This window comes from Manis javanica, chromosome 5 (assembly GCF_040802235.1).
Source record: "Manis javanica isolate MJ-LG chromosome 5, MJ_LKY, whole genome shotgun sequence".
NCBI lineage: Eukaryota > Metazoa > Chordata > Mammalia > Pholidota > Manidae > Manis > Manis javanica.
Genome location: NC_133160.1, coordinates 111,901,904 through 111,909,983, shown reverse-complemented (window position 1 = coordinate 111,909,983; position 8,080 = coordinate 111,901,904). Strand labels below are relative to the sequence as shown.

General features: G+C 41.3%; 1 pseudogene; it reads right to left on the bottom strand.

The window, feature by feature from the left end:
• Window positions 1-1,036: 1,036 nt before the first annotated feature.
• LOC108403057 (small nuclear ribonucleoprotein G pseudogene) lies at window positions 1,037-7,841 on the bottom strand (annotated as a pseudogene).
• Between the last annotated feature and the right edge of the window lie 239 nt (window positions 7,842-8,080).

Sequence of the window (8,080 nt, the reverse complement as noted above, 5' to 3'; positions counted from 1 at the left end):
AAAAATAGAAGTAGCCCTTATCTTTGAGGATTTTCCAGTTTGAGTTAGTGTTAAGAGATCAAATACTTAAGCATTTAACATGTACCTTCCAGGGCCGCACTCTCCTCTCCTTCCCCTCCCCACTCCTGAAACAAACACCAGGTCTCTCCAGGGCGGGAGGAGCCGTGCCTCTTCCTGTGGGGTTACACTCACATTAGGCTCAGATTGTGCCTTTTCAGTGATGTGCTGTGTTAAGGAGGCTCCTCATAAGCCAGCAGGAGTACAGACTCTTTCAGGTGCCTTAGGACCTTACAGGAAGTGCTGTTCCTGTGTAAGAGCCAATGTCAATGGACAGCAAACTGAATTTAGTTTCCTTTAGAGAGCAGGGAGGGTATTCCTCTTGGTAACACAATTCCTTACTCCACACGTCTTCCTAGCTGAACTAATTCAACCTGGACTAGAATTTACAGCAGCTGGGCAAGTATTCCCCTGGTGTCTGTATTCACTGGAGGCATTTCTTTGCCAAAGGAAAGCTTTGGTCTTAGAAACCAGAAGGTGGAGGAGAGAGAAGGTGTCTGTTCCTCAGAGGGCCAAGATGAGGCTGGAAGGACTGGAGACTGCACTCTGGGCTCTGGATGGGCTGCTGCCGGGCCCAGGGCCCAAGGTAGGGAAGCGAGGCCACAGACCGCTTTGTTCAAGAACCATGCTTCAGCTCTCACTGGATGAAATGGAGAGAAGAAGATCCCTGGCACTTCCAGACGGTAGGAAGTTGCTAAACCAATAACACTTCTCTCAGTGGCTTTTGGGCAGTTGACACAAAAAAGCCCAGGGGAGAACCTGAACCAGCTTTTTCATGAGCCCATCTGAAGCCCAGAAATAACTGGGGGCACTTTGGGAGGTTGACCTGTTTTGGATGGGTGGGTGGGTGGGTGAGTGGGTGGTGGTAGTAGATATGAACCAACAATTTGGATTTTGACATGATTATGATCCTCTGACAGTGAAGAGGGGCTTTAATGTGAGCAAACTGGGGTTTCCTATTTATTTTACAGGACTACCCCCCCAAATAATGCATAATGAGAAGATTTTTTGTGCAAGATATTTTAGCAACTAGACTAGCAGTCAGTGAGCTCTACTATGCCTTTGTTAAGGAAATACATCATTGGTGAAAGCTGTCTAAGCCAAGTTCCCCACTCGTCGCCACGAGTGGCCGAAGCTGGGGGATGGAAGCCTCGTTGCTGTCAGTACAGATGCTGATGGCCCAGGTGGCCACCAGTAAGATGTATGGGATGTCTGAGTGGCCATGTGTAGCCTGTCTGATTCTCAGGGACTTGGCAGCACTTGGGGTGGGATGCATGCTGGTAGCCGCCTCTGGTGTTGTAAATCTTCAGAGGCATAATGATTATTAGCTGATGGAGGAGTCATCTGCAGGCAGTCGCTGCTTTTGCTAAATCATAATGAGGTGGGAGCAACTCAGCTGCTAGTAGCTGTAACTATAAAACTGAACTGGAGTCATGAAAATGTTTTTGAATAATGCTATGTCACTTGGTGGCACTATTTACTATAACATCACTGATCTGGTTGCTAAATGCCTTGAATATCATCCCTGGTTAAGAATTAGATCTTAAGTGTATGGAGTGTTTGTGGCCCCACTCACCTTGTCACAGATACTTTCTCTCCACTGTGTTCCCTGTGGGTTGTTTGAGGTCAGATTGTCTTGTGTGACTGAGTGAGGGGTATGAAGAATTTCAACAACTACTGCCCGCAGCTTTGTCTGGCACTGTTCTTAAACTAGGAACAATACTTATAGTACCTTCCAGACACGTTCTTAAGCAGTTAGCTTATGTACTGGACCAACCCAACTTGTGACTAGGGCCAATTGTGATGCATGAGTGGTTTCCTTCCCATCAGCAGTTAAGCTGCGGTCCTTAACGGCAATGAACCCTTGATGGTAACAGGAAGGGTTCCTACAGCCTGATGCCTTGTGCAGTGACCTGAGCCTCTGAGAAGTTACTGTTAGAGGCAATGCTTGCTTTGTTCTTTCAAAAATTACTTGGAAGAGTTCAAGTTTAGTAGAATAAAATGACAATGGATCCTTCGACCTAGTCTTAAGACAAGCTCCCAGTCCATCTTCCAAGCTAAGCTTTGGCCACCACTCCGGCAATGAACATTTGTTCAACATGAATCCACAATGCAAGTCATGGTCTTGAGCTAATACAAAATTACTCTGAAAGATGAAGTCTGAAAACTGGCCGCAGGCCTGACTTAACAGTGAAGGCAGTTCTTACATATGCCTTCCTGTCCCTGCCCTTGCCTACTTCACCAGGACCAGTCTGGGTGTAAGTGCCTAAACCTAGCAACAGATGAAGGATCCAAACATGAGGAACTGGTCAGTATCTGACTTGACTCAACACCGAGGCTGAAAGAAATTTAACCTGCTATACCCCCAGCAGTCAGATGTCCAGTTTGTCTCCTCAGTCAGGAAATGCCAACACATGAAGCGCAGTCAACATTTTGCTTTGTCCAAGAATTACAAAATTTGGGTGAATAGGTAATCACCTTGTCTGGTAATGGAAGTTTCCTCAAATAGACATTTTAAATCATAACCACAACTTTGATAGCACTTTTTCTTGAAGCTTACAGATGTGAAAGCTTAGAGTTAAGTTTACAGGGCTTGTTTGTGTTTATGATCAAGTACTAAATGAATTGCCTGAATGTTTACAACCTGGTGGTTGTCATGTCTCTACAGTTCTGTGGGGACTCTTAAAACTTGAATTAACAGAGCAAGCTACCCATTAGTTCAGAAGGGGAGCCTAGAAGCGCTCTGCCACACCGAGTGTTTTCATGCCTTCCTATTCTCCATCCCTATTGTTTGTTGGAATTGGGTATATTTTAAAATATTTCTTTCAGAGGTTCCTACACCTCTCACAGGGGTGAAGGTTTATCTGATCAGTAGATGACAAGTTCCCAGATAAACCTGAAAGGAGTACTGCCACAGTGCCAGGGATACTCTGAACAACATGAGCCATGTTCAAGTTTGAAATAACACAGAGCTTCAGGTCGGGGAAGCCAGGTTGATGTCTATTCAGTGTACCTCACAGTGAATTCTGCACTGAATGCAGCTTCCGTTAAGTTTCTTTCTACTGGGTTGCTTCACATAATGAAGGCATCTCCATTAATGGTTGGTTTAAAGCAGATGTTTTAAAATGCCCTGGATCCATGGTATAGAGCTGCTTCTTTTGGGGTTCTCGTTATTGTCCTTCTGGGTGCATTCTCATGTTCATACTAGTTCATACTAGTACCTCTCTTGCTTAATTTAATACCACTTCTCCCCCACCTCTTAAGTTCAGAGTTCTATTCTCTATCCTTAATCCACTCCTACCACTTTGCTTTAAACTCTAGTCGATATTGGTGGTTCTGGTTCCCCTTTTGTCATAGGCATTAGTTTATAGATGTTGTTTGTTGCTCAAGTTATGTAGGATCATGGTGTCAGTTCTGTGAACAGATCAGGGTCATGAAAATTTTATAAAACGTGTATATGAACAAGGAATAGTAGTAGCTACAGTAGCTAACACCTTCTAAGGCCATTATTCTGAATGTTTTACTTATATTGGTTCATTTATTCCCTAACTACCTGATGGGGTAGATTTATCATTTTATAGACAAAAAATATGAAGCCCAGCGATTGTTAGTTTCTCAATCTCTCACCCCTGGAAATTATTCATTTTAAGTTGTCGTTGTGATTAAACTGACCTTACAATGATTTGCTATCAGGTCCTAGAACAAACATTCCACCTACTGCTTAATATTGTAGTAAAGGGTTAGGTAAAACATAAATATCAAACAATCTAAACCAAAGCCACACTCACCCCTGGAAATTGTTCATTTTAGGTTGTCGTTATATGATTAAACTGACCTTACAATGATTTGCTATCAGGTCCTAGAACAAACATTCCATCTACTGCTTAATATTGTAGTAAAGGGTTAGGTAAAATATAAATATCAAACAATCTAAACCAAAGCCACACATAGTCAGGTGGATGTCATCCCTGCCTTGTTCGGTGGGAAGTTAGATGTCTTAGGGGAACAAGTCACTTCCTGTAGCAAAGTCCTGTCTGCTTACTTGGCTCTTGTGTACACTGACTCAGGTCAACGATGGGTAACATGGAGCTTCTGGTGAGCGGAAGCTGTTGGTGTGATATGGCTGGGTAAACGTAATGAACTTAGTCATGTACACACTTGCATCAGACTGACCAAGTAGACATAAAAAGGTGGAATGAGTCTGTTGTAAGTTGGACCACATCTTGCTGTCTCTTTCCTCTTTCGTGACTCAACTCCACCTAAGAGATCTCTCTGGTTGTTTTAAGGGCTGAGATTAACAGTTAAGGGCTGCTTGATTTAACAGATGCAGATAATTCTCCTTTATAGTAAAATCTAGATTCACTTAGCAGAATACATGCCTGATTCAGTGAAGCAATCAGAACCTGTCACCTGATAAACTAGAACTGATGCAGTACCTTAGAGGAAGATTTCTACAATAGTCAGTTTCTACTTCCAATGCTGTACCTAAGAAAACATTTAAGTATAGTCTCACTGCCAGATAAATGTATCTAAACTACTCAGTACCAGTTATTGTCAACTTTTATAGGTGATACTTAGAGGCAAAATGCCCAGAGTCTCCCTTATATGAGAGGAGATCTGATTCCAAAGCCAGATACTCGTTTTATTGGACGAAGAGGTGATGAGTGGTTGTGGAAATACCGCCCTCAGCCCCTGACTCACCTGACTGTCGGTTGCTTCTCCTCTCCTTCCCTATAAATGGGTGGTTATCCAACACCTTGTGCTTTGTTTTCCCAGATGACTAACATAGTTGTTTCAATGACCTTCTCTTCCTCCCAGCTGGCTTGTGCAAGTCTTTCTACTTCAGTTGTATTGAGATTGTTCTATGTCTTCATACGGACTTCCAGTCTTGATTCCTTTGTTCTTTGTTTGTCTCAGTATTTTAGCTCCTTCCTTTTTGTTAGCTTGCTCCCATCCCCTGCCCCCAGAACAATCTTTTTTTTCTTAAGAGATATGTAGATGCATTTTATTATGCTTATTACAGGGGTCAAAATTGAGGATGTTATTCACCTGGATCTTCTCAGTGCTGATCAAAATTAATTTTATCAGTTTCAAACCACTTAATTTGTTTCAAGAGAAGTTTTCTTCCCCTCAATATTTTATCTAGTTTATTATTATTTTTTAACTATTGCCAAAGTTTATTTAACAAAAAAGTTCAATATGAAAATATACACCTGATTTTCATATTGCAGTAAAAAACATGTGCCATGGAGAGGGGACGTGCAAGCAGTTGATTTCTCTGGTGAACACAGCCATTGCTTATACTTGTTCCAAGGCATCCAACATGATACTGTTTCCTCGTATTACCATCATTCCAATATTGTTCTGTTGTCCACTAGTTGCCATCTCCACACATTCATCTATCACAAGATTCATAAAGGGATCAAATCCCCTCAATATTCCTTGGGCATGTCTGCTACCATTTAATTTCAGTGATAACTTTTTGTCCATAAATGTTTTCAATTTGGGAAGCTGAGCTTTGCTCATGGTGCCTATATCGCGAACTGAAGGATGCCTCCAAACGAACTTGCAACCCACCTCATGTTTTGCGTCTGACGTCAACGATTCCATTAGCCAATTGGTTGCTGAAAGCTTTCACATTTCACCTCGCGATACTTAGGGGAAGCCTGATGGGGTCGATCAGCCCTAGCTCCTGGTTGTGTCGGCAGTGACTGGCTAGGATGGAGGAGGTGGGGCCACAGGGCATTTTCCTTAATTCTGAATCTTCTGTAAAGTAACTGTGTTCTGTAAAACTTCTGATCTATACCAGTCAATCACTTATCTTTGAGGATTGCATCGGTTACCTTGTTCATATAGACCAAATAAAAACCGCAGGGATGGGCCCTTATTGCTTGGGCATGTATTTTCACAGTATGTAGTCATGCTAAGCCTATTGTTCCAGTAACATTTTAGTGACCTCCGCAACAGAAGAGCAGGGTGGTGGAGTCAGTCTAAGAAGTTTTTTTTTTAATCATTGTATATTTATTTATTTATTTTTCACTTTGTATTATTATTATTACTATACACTTACATAAACAACATTGTGGTTTCTAGATTTCCCCCGTTATCAAGGCCCCAACACATACCCCATTATAGTCACTGTCCATCAGTGTAGTAAGATGATGCTATAGAATCACTACTTGTCTTCTCTGTGCTATACTGCCTTTCTTATGCCCACCCCCTACATTATGTGCGCTATTCGGAATGCCCCTTTTCCCCCTTATCCCTCCCTTCCCACCCGTCCTCCCCAGTCCCTTTCCCTTTGGTAACTGTTAGTCCATTCTTGGGTTCTGCTTTGTTCAGGTTTTGCTTTGTTCTTATACTCCACAGATGAGTGAAATCATTTGATACTTGTCTTTCTCCACCTGGCTTATTTCACTGAGCATAATACCCTCTACCTCCATCCATGTTGTTGCAAATGGTAGGTTTTGTTTTCTTCATATGGCTGAATAATATTCCATTCTATATATGTACCACATCTTCTTTATCCATTCATCTACTGATGGACACGTAGGTTGCTTCCGTTTCTTGGCTATTGTAAATAGTGCTGTGATAAACATAGGGGTGCATATGTCTTTTCAAACTGGGATCATGCATTCTTAGGGTACATTCCTAGAAGTGGAATTCCTAGGTCAAATGGTATTTCTATTTTGAGCATTCTGAGGAACTTCCATACTGCTTTCCACAATGGTTGAACTAATTTACATTCTCACCAGCAGTGTAGAAAGGTTCCCCTTTCTCCACATCCTCGCCAACATTTGTTGTTGTTTGTCTTTTAGATGGTGGCCATCCCAACTGGTGTGAGGTGATATCTCATTGTGGTTTTAATTTGCATTTCTCTGATGATTAGTGTTTTGAAACATCTTTTCATGTGACACTGTTGGCCATCTGAACTTCTTCTTTGGAGAACTGTCTGCTCGGATCCTCCAACCATTTTTTAATTGGGTTATTTGGTTTTTTGTTGAGGTGCATGAGCTCTTTGTATATTTTGGCTGTCAACCCCTTATCGGATATGTCATTTATGAATATATTCTCCCATACTGTAGGATGTCTTTTTGTTCTACTGATGATATCTTTTGCTGTACAGAAGATTTTAGTTTGGTATAGTGCCTCTTCTTCATTTTTGCTTTTGTTTCCCTTGCCCATGGAGATATGTTCATGAAGAAGTTGCTCATGTTTATAATCCAGAGATTTTTGCCTATATTTTTTTCTAAGAGTGTTATGGTTTCATGACTTAGATTCAGGTCTTTGATCCATTTAGAGTTTACTTTTGTGTATGGAGTTAGACAGTTATCCAGTTTCATTCTCTTCCTGTAGCTGTCCAGTTTTGCCAACACCAGCTGTTGAAGAGGCGGTCGTTTCCCCATTGTATATCCATGGCTCCTTTATCGTATATCAATTGATCATATATGTTTGGGTTAATATCTGGACTCTGTATTCTGTTCCACTGCTCTGTGGGTCTGTTTTTGTGCCAGTACCAAATTGTCTTGATTACTGTGGCTGTATAGTAGAGCTTGAAGTTGGGAAGCAAGATCCCCCCTGCTTTATTCTTCCTTCTCAGGATTGCTTGGCTTCGGGATCTTTTGTGCTTCCAAATGAATTTTAGGACTATTTGCTCTAGTTCATTGAAGAATGCTGTTACTATTTTGATAGAGATTGTATTGAATCTGTAGATTGCTTTAAGGCAGGATGGCCATTTTGACAATATTACTTCTTCCTATCCATGAGCATGGGATATATTTCCATTTATTGGTGTCTTCTTTAATTTCTCTCATGAGTGTCTTGTAGTTTTCAGGGTATAGGTCTTTTACTTCTTTGGTTAGGTTTATTCCCAGGTATTTTATTCTTTTTGAATCAATTGTGAATGGAATTGTTTTCCTGATTTCTCTTTCTGCTAGTTCATTGTTAGTGTAAAGGAATGCAACAGACTTCTGTGTATTAATTTTGTATCCTGCCACTTTGCTGAATTCAGTTATTCTAGTAG